Source organism: Falco peregrinus, chromosome 5 (assembly GCF_023634155.1).
Source record: "Falco peregrinus isolate bFalPer1 chromosome 5, bFalPer1.pri, whole genome shotgun sequence".
NCBI classification, from domain to species: domain Eukaryota; kingdom Metazoa; phylum Chordata; class Aves; order Falconiformes; family Falconidae; genus Falco; species Falco peregrinus.
In genome coordinates, this window is record NC_073725.1 from 98266505 (window position 1) to 98279832 (window position 13328).

Genomic DNA, 13328 nt, shown 5'->3' on the forward strand with positions numbered 1-13328 from the left:
TAATGAGTGGAGGTAAAGCTTTCCAAAGTCCCAGAATAACACAGGAGCAGAAACTGCAGTGACATTCACTCAGCAGAAATACGAGGCCTGTATTGTGCTTCCTTGCATCTCTTGTTAGATCTTTTTCAACCTCTCCAAAATATTTTTCCCCTCTAGTAGCAGAGTACAAGGTGCTCCAGTGTACCTGTGTTGCTGAAAAAGTCTTTCTCAACTTTGCAGGATTTCTAGAGCTTTGACTGTGCACTCCCAAAAGCGAGAGAAGCATAAAATGAATTTGAGGCTAAGCTGATTAGAGCTTTCCATTTCAGAATCAGTGTGAGAGACCTCCATCCAAACGCATTTGATTAAGTGGGGCTGAAAAATGTTTGTTAGCAAACTAAGAGAGTACAAGGAGAGCTCTTCAAAATAATAAGAGTAAAAAGTTAAGGATGAAGAATTAGCATTTGGACACTTAATGCTGATTTTTATTGTTTTGCATCTCTTGTTGTCTTTAGCATCATCAGGACGCTTATCAAAATAATTTAAAAAATAAAGTGGCTGTTGGTTTTAATGACAATGACAGTAAAGCTGATGCTTGAGCATGCAGATTTCCTGGCAGAACTGCAGATTGGTTAGAACCATGAGAGTCTGGACAGCCAATACTTACCAGGCAAAAATGGCCATAAAAAATGGTCAGGTCTGCTTGCATCCTGCAAAACGCAAAAAATCCATGAAGCCAAAGCCAGCAGCAAAGCCTGATTAAACATTTCATCTCTGCTTTTCCTGTTAATCTTTCACAAAAGCCCTTAATTATGGATATACGAGAAAGCCACCAAGACTGCTGCTGGAAATAGTAATGTAATGGGAATTAAACCAGTGTTTCTTTCCACTTTGAATTCTGGGGAACTGCTATTTTGACCACTCTGGTCTTGTATTTTCCAGTTAATTGTTTTTAGGGTGAGGTGCCTGCGGCTAAGTAATGTGCTCACACAATGGAGGCACCACTTGCCAAAAGAGCCTCTATTTCCTTTTCTACCAGACCAGAATCTGTGAAACTTAATTCTGCCAGTTTTTGCTGTTTTCAGAATTGAACCAGTGCTTTGGCTCCCTTTTTGTTTGCAGTCTGAAGATCTATCCCAGGTATTGGTAGCCTTTCGTAGGCCACCACTTTCAGACTATTGTGCTAATTGTTATTCCTGCAGTATGGATTTTCTAAGGATTGTAAGGGAGGGGAGAGAGATGAGGCACATGGGCAGAAGGTTTGACTGGACTGAGCTTGGAAGCTTATGAACCGATGGCCAGGATCAGGGTAGCCTGGCAAACTAAGGTGTCATCTGAAAAGGCACTGTCGGAGCTATCTCTGATTTTCTGCAGAAATTTGATGTTCTTGCAGAATGTCTTCATGTTGACAAATGCAATTTTGTGATCAAAAGCATTCCATGGAAAATGTCTAACCCACCATATGCCTGCGTCGAGTTTTTCTCTCTTTATTCCAATATTCTATTTTTCACCAAAAGAGACCATGTCCTTTTGATTCTGTTACAGAACTGCTCTGCTATAAATCTAAAGGAGCCATTTGTATGCTCTTTCTTGGTAATTAAAATTCTTATCCCCAAGAATGTGTTTTCCATTAAAAATCCCAGCCCTGCACTAATAAGTCTAAATCTTGTAGCTATTGTCTCTGGAAATATATATTTTGCTATATGCCACATATAAACATTTATTTCCTGTTTAAGAAAATGTGGGTTTTACCATTTGTAATATTCATGTTTGTTTCTTTGGGAGGGAGAAGTTAGGGTGACAGAAACATGATACAGGCACTCCTAAACACATTAGGAAAACTAGACCTTGTGACCAAGGCAAAAAAGATATTTGTTACAGGGCCTAGTAAGCTTTTTCATGTACATTATTTATTTTTTTATTGCCAATCTTGCTTTATATGAGGTATTAAATTTACATTGGAGACAAAAGCTATCCAAGTTCATTGGGGTTTTGGTTTTGAATGTGAATTTTTTGATATTTTAGCTGCTGTCATTGACTGGCCTTTGACGTGGCAGTGAAAGAAGAGAAGGGTTGCTCTCCGTGGAAGAGACAGTCCCAAGAATCAGAGAGTTTTTGTTTTACGTGACTGTATGTGGTACAGCTACAGCAGCGTTGCCCTCATTCATTTTACTTTAGCTGGCAATCGAATTTTGCCAGTAAGATGTGGTAGCACTTTATTAAAACTCTTAACAGACTGGCCTGCCATACTTCTTGCTTGCTCTGGCCAACTCATTTATTCTGCCAGTGCTTCAAAATCTTATTTTAGAATTTCATTTTCATTTCCTGCACAAAAGGGAGGCCCATAATGCTGTATATTGAATTGCTTTTACAACAGAACTGGCACATTAGTGCTTTCCTTTTACCAGTGAGGTTCTCTGAACTTGCATAGCTTCTTGGTCAACTGAGCAATTGAAAAGATTTAGCTCATTGCATTGTTTTGCTCTGAACTCTTCTGAATTGCTGTTGGATCTCCCATTCTTCTGAGCCCTTTACCTACCTGTTCAGCATTGTCTTTTTAAATTAGATTTCCAAGTAATAGCTCAAGACCTTATAGAACTAGTTTGAATCAATTTCTCTTTAGTTGCACATGTTTTTTTCAAGAAAAACATTCAGTCTTGATGTAACATTTTCCAGGGATGAAGAATATCCTCCAACCATCAGAAAATACTTCCAATGGTAGACTAAAAATAAAACAAAAATATTTGCAGTTTGAATAATTAACCAGAGCTAGTCCAGTTTCTTAGATCTTGTTTTCCTTTTGTCTACAACATGAAATTAAAAAAAAAGCTGCAGTCATTTTCCCTATAAGCGGGGATGGTTTTTTAACCAGTGTGACCCTCTTACTCAATTTTTGTGGCTTCTTGTGCCTCTTGTAAAGTGTGCTTCAGCAGCTCCCAACTGTTATACACATTTTTCTATTTAAATGCTTTTCCCCCCACAGATTTAGCTCATAATTATTTTCAGCTTTGAGAGCCTAGCTTTCTAAATCACAAAAGCGTTGTTGCCTATGTTCTTCCTTTATATACTATGTTAGAGGTTTGGTGTCTCTTCTGTATGTCCACAAATGTGTAATTATATATTTAAAAAGAAGGAAAAAAAAAAAAAAAAAAGCAGGTCCATCTCAGGTTAAGCTTCATTGTGTGCTCTTTGAAAATAACGTAGTAGGAACAGGACCTTTATTTGCTATAGTGAGACCACTGCAAGTCTTATTTCTGGTTTTGTTTCTTGGCAGATCTTGTTTCTGGAAAACTGTTACAGCAAGTTGGAAAATTAACCTGTACACCTCAGTAAATTATTATATTGGAGAGAATTTTTTTTTTCTTTTCTGTTGTGACACCCTGGTGTACCTGAGTGTGCATCATCCAGCCAAACTGGAAAATGGGCTGTCAGTTGGCTTGTGCTTTGGACAGAGCTTTGAAAAGGCACATCATGGTTTTTAGCTGGTTTCTTCCAAAAAAGCCAACATTTTCTGATAGAGATACTTGTGAGAAAAAAATAATAAAAAATCATCATCAAAATTCTAGACTTCTGCTAATGCCTGCATTTAGTGTGCGTTTATGGCCCCACCATCACAGGTTCTTAGCATTAGATTTTATGTATTCGGTACCTCTGGAAATCAGGCCGTTAATATTGACATATGCCCGGGAGCCAGTGAGGGCAGCGTGAAAAACTCCAACGCTGTGATTAGTATTCAGAGGTGACCTGGCTGGGCAATGGGAATTTGTCCCTCCGGCAATCAAGGAAGAACAAGGACTTTAGCTTGACTGCTGAAGGAGTTTGAGGTCAGGTTTCAAAAAAACACTACCGGTGCTTAAATTACAGAGAACAGCAAGCAAAAAAAAAATAATCAAAGAATATGAATAGCTACTCAAAATTCCCTAATGCTAGCATATATGTCAGTTTTTCCCATTTTTCTGGAAGAATCAAATGCTGTATTTAGGGAATGGGTTTCAGATTTTGCAAATATTTTCCTAGTGCCATGCTAGAAAATGAGTTTGTTGGCATATTGTTGTGTGGGGCTTGTTCTGCTAAAGCATTGTAATGCCGTCTGTTTCTCAAGCTGATTTGGCTTTTACAGCTCAAATATTATATCCTACTTTTAGAACATATGGTAACTCCTTTCAGGAGACATACAGAGAGATGCATCTAATTTCCAGAAACGGGTCATTGCCTTTGAGTGAAAGACTACAAGTGCTTTTCATCTTGATTTTCCTGTTCTTACTATTCTATCTAGACTTTCTTCTTTGCCTCCTGCCCTGCGTCTGCTGCCTGCCATATAAGCCCTCTTGCATCCCAGAAAAGGAAAGGTTTGCTGGCAGCTTTGAGTCGGAGTAAAGGAAACAAAACAATGCTCCTTTATCCAGGTTGCTTCATGCAACTCAGTTGTACAGAGTAGTTGTCAGTGATAAATGCTGTTATGTGGCTCCCATGCAGACTGTGCTTTCCCGAATAAGTTCTACTGGAAGATTGAGTTGCTCACGTAGCCCGGTCTGTGTTCATTGATGGGAAGGTTTAGTGCAGATGGGGCGTGACCCACTCAGCCTGAATCTTTTAGAGCTGTTCATGGAAAGAGGCTGCATCTCATGCCACTCTCTTACAATGATTTCATTCTGCATTCACTTCGGATGTGTAGGAGGGTTTTTCTTTTTTGCTTACTTTTTTTTTAAAAAGCCTACGTGGCAACATCAACGATTCTTGCCACTAATGACTGCTTCATACTTGTCGTCGCTCTTCCTTGCTGGAAAATGCAGTGCAAAAAGCCCCAGCACAGCAGCGTCTTTGTGTGCAAGGCAAAATGCCTGCCTTGGAGGAATGTCTTTGCTTCCCTAAGTTCACCTCTGGCTCCGGCTTTCTGTAAAGTTCTGCAGAGCTGAGGCTTTGCTCTGGGCACTTGGTTTAAAGTCACCACAAAGAGGAAGCATTTATGGACATGACTTTAATGTTACAGCTTGATGGTCAGCAGTTAACTTACGCCTCTAGTTCAGCGCTGATCTGGCCTCAGAACAGACTACAGTATTTAGCATGTTGCCAATCCAGATTTCATTGAAGACAAGTCTAGAGGATGTTGTATTACTTTGTTCTTTGCACGCCTACCCGCCTGAGCTTTCCTGTTAAAACCTTATAGTATGCGTGGCTATTTATCAGTGTTACGGTTTATCTTAGAGATTTTTCATTATAGTAGGAAAATATTCAGCATTTGTGATCCTAGCAGGTTCCTTCTCTCACTTCGGCTCACCTCGCTCTCTACTGTCATTCACAGAGACCACCTGAGAGTGTGGGATCCTTCCTTGTTGTGTGTCTGTGGATTATTCAAAGCAAAAAAGGAAAAAAAAGAGAGAAAAAAAAAAAGCTAATGCAAAAGCAGGGAGTTTGTAGCATTTCTTGAAAATAATGTGGGGGAAGAAAAGAGGACTCTTATGAGTCAGTAGCAGAGTAGTAGTGGTTAATCTCCAGCTTTTAATTAGTTGGGTTTATGATTAACTATGCTGTAGGCAAGAAACACCATGTCTGGCTCGACATCTGCCAGCACCCATATGGATGCAGTAAAGCCATGTTTCTGAAGCTCCGTGCCTGACCAGTTCAAATGTGTTTTAGAGGTATCTATGGCCAACAGTCGTTAATACTGCTGACCTTTCTTTTCCCTCTTCTATTCATCATATATTCTTGTGGCTTGAGCTGCATGTTTTCAGTTACCTGTATTTTTGTTTCACATGTGTTGGATTTTCCCTCCTTCTACAGTTTCCTAGGGCAGGTACAGTTGCCACTTCCTCTGGAGAAATGTCATCCTTTATTCAGTGATACGGTGCTATAGGCTCCAGTAAAAGATATCACATGTTTTAAGAACAGAGGAGCAGAAAATGTCCTCATGTTCTTACTCATGCCTTTACTTTAAGGTGGGACCCCTCCGCATGGAAACCTGCTTCAGCCTGCAGCAAAGCTGTGGCAAAGATCAACAGAAACAGCTTTTTCCTTCATGTGGGCACAGCTTCAACAAGCCCTAGCAATTTGTGTCGCCCATCAACGCTGTGGGTGCTTGACCTGTTCAGACACAGAAGGGATCCTGGACTGTAGGTGTAGTGATAAACTATGATCATAAAAAACCCCAAACTCAAACCTTAGTATTTTATGGAAGAAAATAATAAAATAATTTATTCTTGAAGTAAAAAGATTTGATTTCTACCGTCATTCATCCAGTGGCTCTGGGATGACTGAACTTTGAATCCCCACAAAAAAAGAACTTGAATTGGCAAGTGTTTTAATATTGTAGTGGCTTAAGACTTCAGGCTGTATTTGCCTGCAATAATGCGAGGCTTAGTTTCTCCATTTTTCTCTTCTTCTTCGACGGCATTGTTAGTATTAGCCAGACCTATAGAACATTCTGCTGTCAAACTTCGTTTAGGACATGACAGTAATCAATAGCTTTCTGGCAGACACTTTTCCGTGACAGGCCATGCTCCTTTTCCTGGGATGCCATCATGGCCGAGTGGCCTCCCGCTCTCCCAGGCCACAGTTGTGCTGAGCTGCATAGATGTTGGAGGCTGAAGGAACGTTTCTTCTATAGGAGCTTTGAGAAGAATTCAAGGATGAAACTTGAGGGCACCAGAATTGTCAAGAGGCCAAAGGGGCAAAAAGGCTGGGCTTTCTGCTTTGTTTGTTGGTATTGCTGGTCTGGATTCAGCAGAGAGCAACAGAAGGGTATTTGTCACAAGTGTTGGAAATTTTCAGGTATAAATGATAATATTTTTTCTTTTCAACCTCCAAGCTTGAGCTCTTTGGATTTTTTTTGGCATTTCTCAGCTGAAAGACTGTTTGTTTAAATTTACAGTAAAAATACGAATGACTATTAATGCACAGAAAATAAGGTGGAGCACCCTGCGAATACAGTAGATTAGGTTAGGTGCTCACAGAATAGCTTCACTTGGGATTTATGATCTGTTAAGTGCAATTCTGTAGCAGCAAATGCTGAGTTACCACTTCAGTGCTGGTTCATTCACCCATGCAGATTGAGAGCGATACCAAAAGGTACTGTGCCAAGAAAGCTCTTGCCTGCTCCTGATTCTGTACACGACCTGAAAGTTTTGAGTGAATACCTCTCCTTCAGATTCACAGCTTACACCTAAAATAATATTTTAAGAAGTTCTGTTAGTAATAAAGTAACAAGTGTTATTCATTCTCCAGACAGGAATTAGTAGCTGCGCTGAAGTGCTCTCTGCTGATTCAGCAGCTAGGCTGCTGCTGAAGTCTTAACCATGCTCCATCAAAGTTGAGTTTTATTGCTGTGTAGGTAGTTCATCCTGTAACTTTGTGCAATTCTTTATAGCATAACCCTCCAGCTTATCATAATTTCCTTCCACTGGAAGGATATTGCAGTGGATGTGGCTTTGTTGTTCGGAGTAGGTTTTAAAGCATAAAAATTGGAAAGTATTTTACGTTTTACTTCAGGAAGGTCTGTAAAGGATGGGCAGTCATTTTGCTTTGGTTGTGGTATGGATTTGTTAGAATACTGGAAACATCTAGGCTCTGATCTGAGCAGTTCATCTGTCTGTAGTCCAGCTATTGCAGGCTGGTGTGAATTAAAGTAATATACTGATTGGAACTGGATATAGCATTTCAAACAAAGATAGAGTTTATACCCTCAGACCAGTAGTTTTTGTCAACAGAGACTGTCCAAACTGGTGTGGAAGCAATCGTTGACAATAACAGATGAGGCTATTGAAGCATTTATGGGGAACATCCAAACATCTGGACTTATGGGACTGGTTTTTACCCAGCAGTAAAAAAGTTCATTGCTGTTGTTTGTTTGTTTTTAATAGAGGAAAAAAGAGGAGAAAATAGAATTGGAATCAAATTGGGTGTCTGCTGAGCCATGTTAATTGTTAAGCTGAATTCCCATGACGATGTTTAAATATCTTTTTAGCACACTGAGCCATAAAAGGTTTTTAAGTTTACTTGTGTTAGTAAAATGTGGTAGCAATTAATTTACCAACATATTATGCGTTTACAAGGTGCCTTCATTTCATGGGTGGCTGGAAGATAGAACACACTTAGATTATATTGAATTTAAGAAGCCACATGAATACTTAAGGCTTTTAAACTGCATGGTTTTGCTTTGTAATCTTATTGAACTCTGGCCAACCATGATGAATGTTTTCTGTCTTACTATATGTTCTTGTGTCTTTGACCTCACGAGAGGCATGGAATAACAAATGTAGGTACTGGACTTTATTTACTTATTTACTCAGTAGTTAAAACAAGAAAGCAAACAAAACCATGATGTATTTCACCTCTTCTCCCCAGCACCCCCATGACAAATGGCTGTTGTAACAGTGTTAAACTGTGACCTTAAAGCCACAGGCATAATGAAACTGTGATCTGGCAGATGTGACAGACTCATCTTACATAAATCACTCGCTTTTGTCACTGCTGGCATATGGCCAATGAATCTTCTAATTATTGAATGGCTTTTATAGCCCCATTATTTATAATCACTTTTGGACAGCAGCTGGAAGACAAGGATGGGACAGAATCAAATGATATAGCACAAACTGTTATCGTTTGTGTAACAACTGCTGGGATTAGGAATATTTGATGATGATGTGGTTACCAGCATGGTCTTGTTAAATGATAAAAATCCACTCAGCCTTCATTTTGTCTTCTAAGATGGGCTGCTGTCTACTGGACCTTGCCATGAAAACTATTATATTAATTGATCCAGAAATAGAATATGAATCTCTTCAGACATTAACAAAATATATGTGCAAGTATCAGGGCCACCTTTAGGTGAGAACTTGAGGAGAACCCATTGCAAGCATTAGCAAGACACAGCGGTGATGCCCTGGCACTACTGTTGTGCCAAGTGCTATTACAGAAAAGTTTTAAGAAGTGGCTTCTGCTTCCCAGGAGCCCTGTCTGCACCCCACTTTTTATTAAGTTTTTAACAACAGGTTGAGAAATTGTCTTTAGTTACTTTATTTAATATTTTAACATTTCTTAAAAAAAAAACAACAAACAACCTAGGTTTGGTTTTGGGTTTTTTTAAGCGAGTTGATGGGTTAACCAGCTTAATTTAATACACTATAATTAAGGGGAGCTATTTTAGCTCTAATTATAGATGACTTTGTGTTGAGCCTCTCTGCTGGGTAGAGTAGCAGCCTTGAAGAAGGCAGGATGACTGGTCACCCAGCCTGTAATGCCAGGCAACTGAGAATGCAAGTCCACTTGCCACTTTAGCAAATGTGAGCTGCAGGTGCTCTGCGCGTGCCTCTAAACAAGTCAGGGGGTTTCTGTGTTTTTGTTTGTTGTGTGTTTTGTGGTTGGTTGGTTGGTTGTGGGTTTTTCCCCCCCCTCCTTTTCTGCAGTTCGTTTTGTAGCACAGAAATAAAACCCGTCCAACCATGATAACTTACTAATGTTTGTTAAATACCTTCAGATAGAGACCTTTAGATGAAAGACAGCATGTTATAATCGGGGGTTTATACAGCAAATCCAACATGTGCAATCTTTGTGTCTTTAAAAAAAATTGAATCCTTCCCTCTCAATGTAGACATCAGGGCAGTGAGAGAGAGTCTTAATCCAGATGACTCTATTGCACTTTTATCCCTTTAGCAAGGCCTTTAACCTTTCATTGCTTCATGGCCCTGTTGTTTTGAAATGGTCTTTGTCTGCCCAAAGAGCATCTCTCTGCTAAAGACGCCTTTAAATGGAGATCCTGACAAGAGAAGGGGGATTCTGCTGCAGTTAAGGAATGGAAAATGGATTTTTCCAGTTCAGATGTGATCAGTCACTGTGAATGTAGCAATTGTTAGCCTTCCCAAAGAAGGATAAAGCAAAAATATTTACTAGTGTATGAGTGTAATATAGATCAGAGACTGTTGTGTCCTGGGCCTGACCCTGACCCCTCTTCCCACAAGCAGCTATAGGCTCTGCCAGGGTATAGCTATTTGTCAGGATTATCTATGACCATCTCAAAATGTACATGGGACAAAACAGCTGCAGTAATTAATATAAACATAAAATATAAAATGATAGTTTCCAAATGCATAAAACATGAGTATAAAATATATCTTCAGAATATATTTTCTGGCATAGACTTATCTACCAGCTGGCAGGAAGGTGCTGGCAGGAAGGTGCTGTCAGCCCTCCGATATTCATGCTCAGCTTTTTCTTGAAAAAATCCAGATTTTGCTTGGTCATTTATGCAGTCTGCTTTCCTTATTGGAAGCCCATATGTCAATAAGGCAAGAGGCTTTCAGCCCCCCTGATCTGCACTGCGCCTCGCTGGTGGTACTGCTCTTGAAGAGATGGATGTTCTTATGCAGTGAAGACAGCAATAGATGATCTGGTATGCAGGTTTCTTCCCTGTAGAAACTGGAAATTGTAGCAATAAGTGTCAGAGCATAATTCAAAACATAGTTTCTCTAGTGACTTTAATATTAGGTAACTGTTGGAGGATAAATGTGTGGGTTTGAAAGCAGTGTATTTAGAAACAGTCAATATTTTTCATTAATCACAAAAACATCTAGGTTACATATTTATCTACGCAAAATTGACAAGCACAGTTTATTGTTTCTCAGACAACTGTATGTCAGTTGTTTTTTTTTTTCTATGAGAGATGTCTTGTTTCCCCCTTGGGGTTTGTTTTTGCTGCTAAAATATTGTTGTTATGATGTAATGATTTGGGAGGACTATTGACATACTGTAAAATGCAGTATAATAATCAAGAATAATTGAAAAAACCAGCCATTCAGTGAGTTGCCCTTTGTTCCATTCAAAGATAAAGAGGGATTCAGATAATAAGAAATATCTCAGATTTGGAGTAGTACTGTGGGGAGAGAAGCAGTGGAAAGTTGGTTCTCTGACTGTATGTTCACGTAAAGGTATTGGTTTTTTTCAGCGGGGAAGAAAAAGGAAGGAAACTGTGGCAACAACAAAAACCAGTCTTTGAACATGTTTTACTTCTGAAACCTTAAAACACGAATTTTGGTGAGTTTAGTAGGGAGGAATTTCTTTTTACTTTTTTTTTTTCCCGCCATGTGTGTCGGATTTTCTAAAGCTAGATATATCAGCCTAAATTTGATTACTTTGATTACAGAAATAACAGGGTGATTTTTCTGTGTGCAAATAAATGCATTTCCAACACATCCTGGCCAGCAGGAAGGAAGAGCTGAGCACTGGCTCTTAGGATCTAGTATCCCCTGTTTTGGAAACTACTGTTTCTGGGTTGCATCTTTTATTCCTCCTCTATTGTCACTACTGTAGGATCTGTCTACGTGCTTTTAGCAGAGAAGAAAAGAAAGGATCTCAAAAGAGTCAATGTAAGACCCAATCTCCTTGAGAAAAGGAGTATTTTGAAGGGTAGTAGTATTATTTCTAGTCAACACAGCCCATCTTCGCAGAAAGTGGTGCCAGGTATTTTCTTGAGCACAACTTATACATGGAATTAGACTTTACAAAGGGAGGACTTTTGCCTAAAATCAGGTGGTTCTGAGCACCTGCCCTTCCACCCAGCCTGGTGGCAGTTGATGTACCGACAGAAGCTATCAGAGGGTGAGAAGTGTTTTCAGAGGGAGCATTCACAAACAAGGGGTGCCCCTGAGGATCGGAATTAATTTCACTGCTACTATTTGCACACAGGAGGTTGCTCAAATGTCACTGGCATACATTTCAGATTCTTAGGAATTGTGGGTGCATACATTTCAGGTTCAAAAAGAATTTATCAAAGTTTATAAATTTGTGTCTAGCACTAGAATCTGCTAAAAAATGCCATTATCAAGCAGGTGACCTCTCAAATCTGAGGAAATTTTTGGAAAAGATAATCGGAATGGAGTGAAATATTTCAAATGGCAAAGAATCCAACATGTTGCAGGATGGATCCTTTTGGTGGCTTTCTGCATGGGGTTAGCATATTTTCTTCTTCCATGCTCTTGAGTGTGTTGCCTGGGGTTAAGCCTGCTTTTGTCCACAGCTGTGTTCTTGGTGACTGCTGAGCTGAGATCATCAGGGTTGCAAGAAGCCTTTACTTCCATCAAGAATTTTCTGGAATTTAGCAACAAAAATGTGGCTTAGCAAGCATTATTTGGTTGTGGGTTTTTTTTCCCTCCTCTTTCCTTTTCTTAGTCCCTATTTAAAACATAGTAGAAATGAGCACCACTGTGAGCTCCCTGAGTGGACAATCATGTGAGTGGAAGTATTGCTATAGCCCTTATTTTTGCAACTGCCATCTTGGCTAGTGCATCAGTGACTCAGCTGGGAAATCCCAGCTACTGCATAAACCAAATAACCAAACTTTCTAGTGGGGGTTGTAATAGACTGAGATGCTAGATGGAATGGGCACAGAGGGAAACTAAAAGCAGATATCATCAATAAATTGCATATTTTCTGTGGTCAAACAGACCCTAGCTCAGCAGAGCTTTTTCACCTCTAGACATTATTGTGATATAAATTATTTCATCACGAATCACACAATATTTCAGGAGAAAGTCTATGTTATAGGATACATGCAGTTAAGTGCATTAATTTCTTCACAGGAATAAGCCCTTGCGTTGTCTCCAACCTGTTTGTCATATTTGTTCTTTTTGCTATGAGAAACCACCTTGTCTTACTATCTCTTGTGCAAAGAAAATGTGGACTGTTAAGTTAAAAGATAAAGAAATGCTTTATTATTTTAGCAGATGCTGATTTTTTTGTTGTTGTTGGGGGGTGGGGTGGGGTGTGTGTGCGCCTAGTCTCCCTGTGGAGTAAAATAATGTGGTATGAAATCAAACATCAGGAGTTTGTAACGTCAGCTCTGACATTGGAAAACTGTGGCCCACAGGTCTACCAAGCCATCTAAGCGCCTCCTAGGTGGGAAACCATTTTGATATTGTAATAACTGAGACCATTTGTTAGAAAACGGGTTGATAATCTGCTTTTGGAGTGAAGGGTGTTGCTGTGTTAACTCAGGAAAGTGTGCTGAACTAGTTTTGTCTGCCTTCAATTCGGTTTTGTTGTTTGAGCCATTTCTGTAATGAGCATCCTGGTCTTTAAAAAAATTCCTTCTTTTAATAGCTGGTCTTACTGCCTACACCTTCCTTTCTTCAGTAAGAAATTAATTTTTTTTAAAAAAAAGCTCTCTGGAGAGCCTAAATACGAATCACCTATTTATTTTTTAGAATTCGACTTAGTATTTCAGAGTACAGGGCTTTTTTTCTTTAGTTTTGGTTTTAAACCAACATTTCTGCTAAAATGTTGCAGGACTGCATTAGGCAGATAGGCTGTTCCTGCCCGTGTTCATTTCATGCTCTGCACTCTTTTTCCCATTCATCTGG

General features: G+C 39.4%; 1 protein-coding gene across 25 annotated transcripts in view; it reads left to right on the forward strand.

Annotated features, from left to right (window-relative positions):
• MAGI1 (membrane associated guanylate kinase, WW and PDZ domain containing 1) overlaps positions 1-13328 on the forward strand; it is a 355883-nt gene that overhangs the window by 166056 nt on the left and 176499 nt on the right. Inside the window, exon 1 of one of the 25 annotated variants that reach the window (XM_055804182.1) lies at positions 10980-11004. The exons of the other annotated variants lie outside the window; for them this stretch is intronic. The gene's annotated coding sequence lies outside the window, so the exon portion shown is untranslated. Of the gene's footprint in view, positions 1-10979; positions 11005-13328 lie in introns of those variants that run through there. 25 annotated transcript variants of the gene reach the window in all.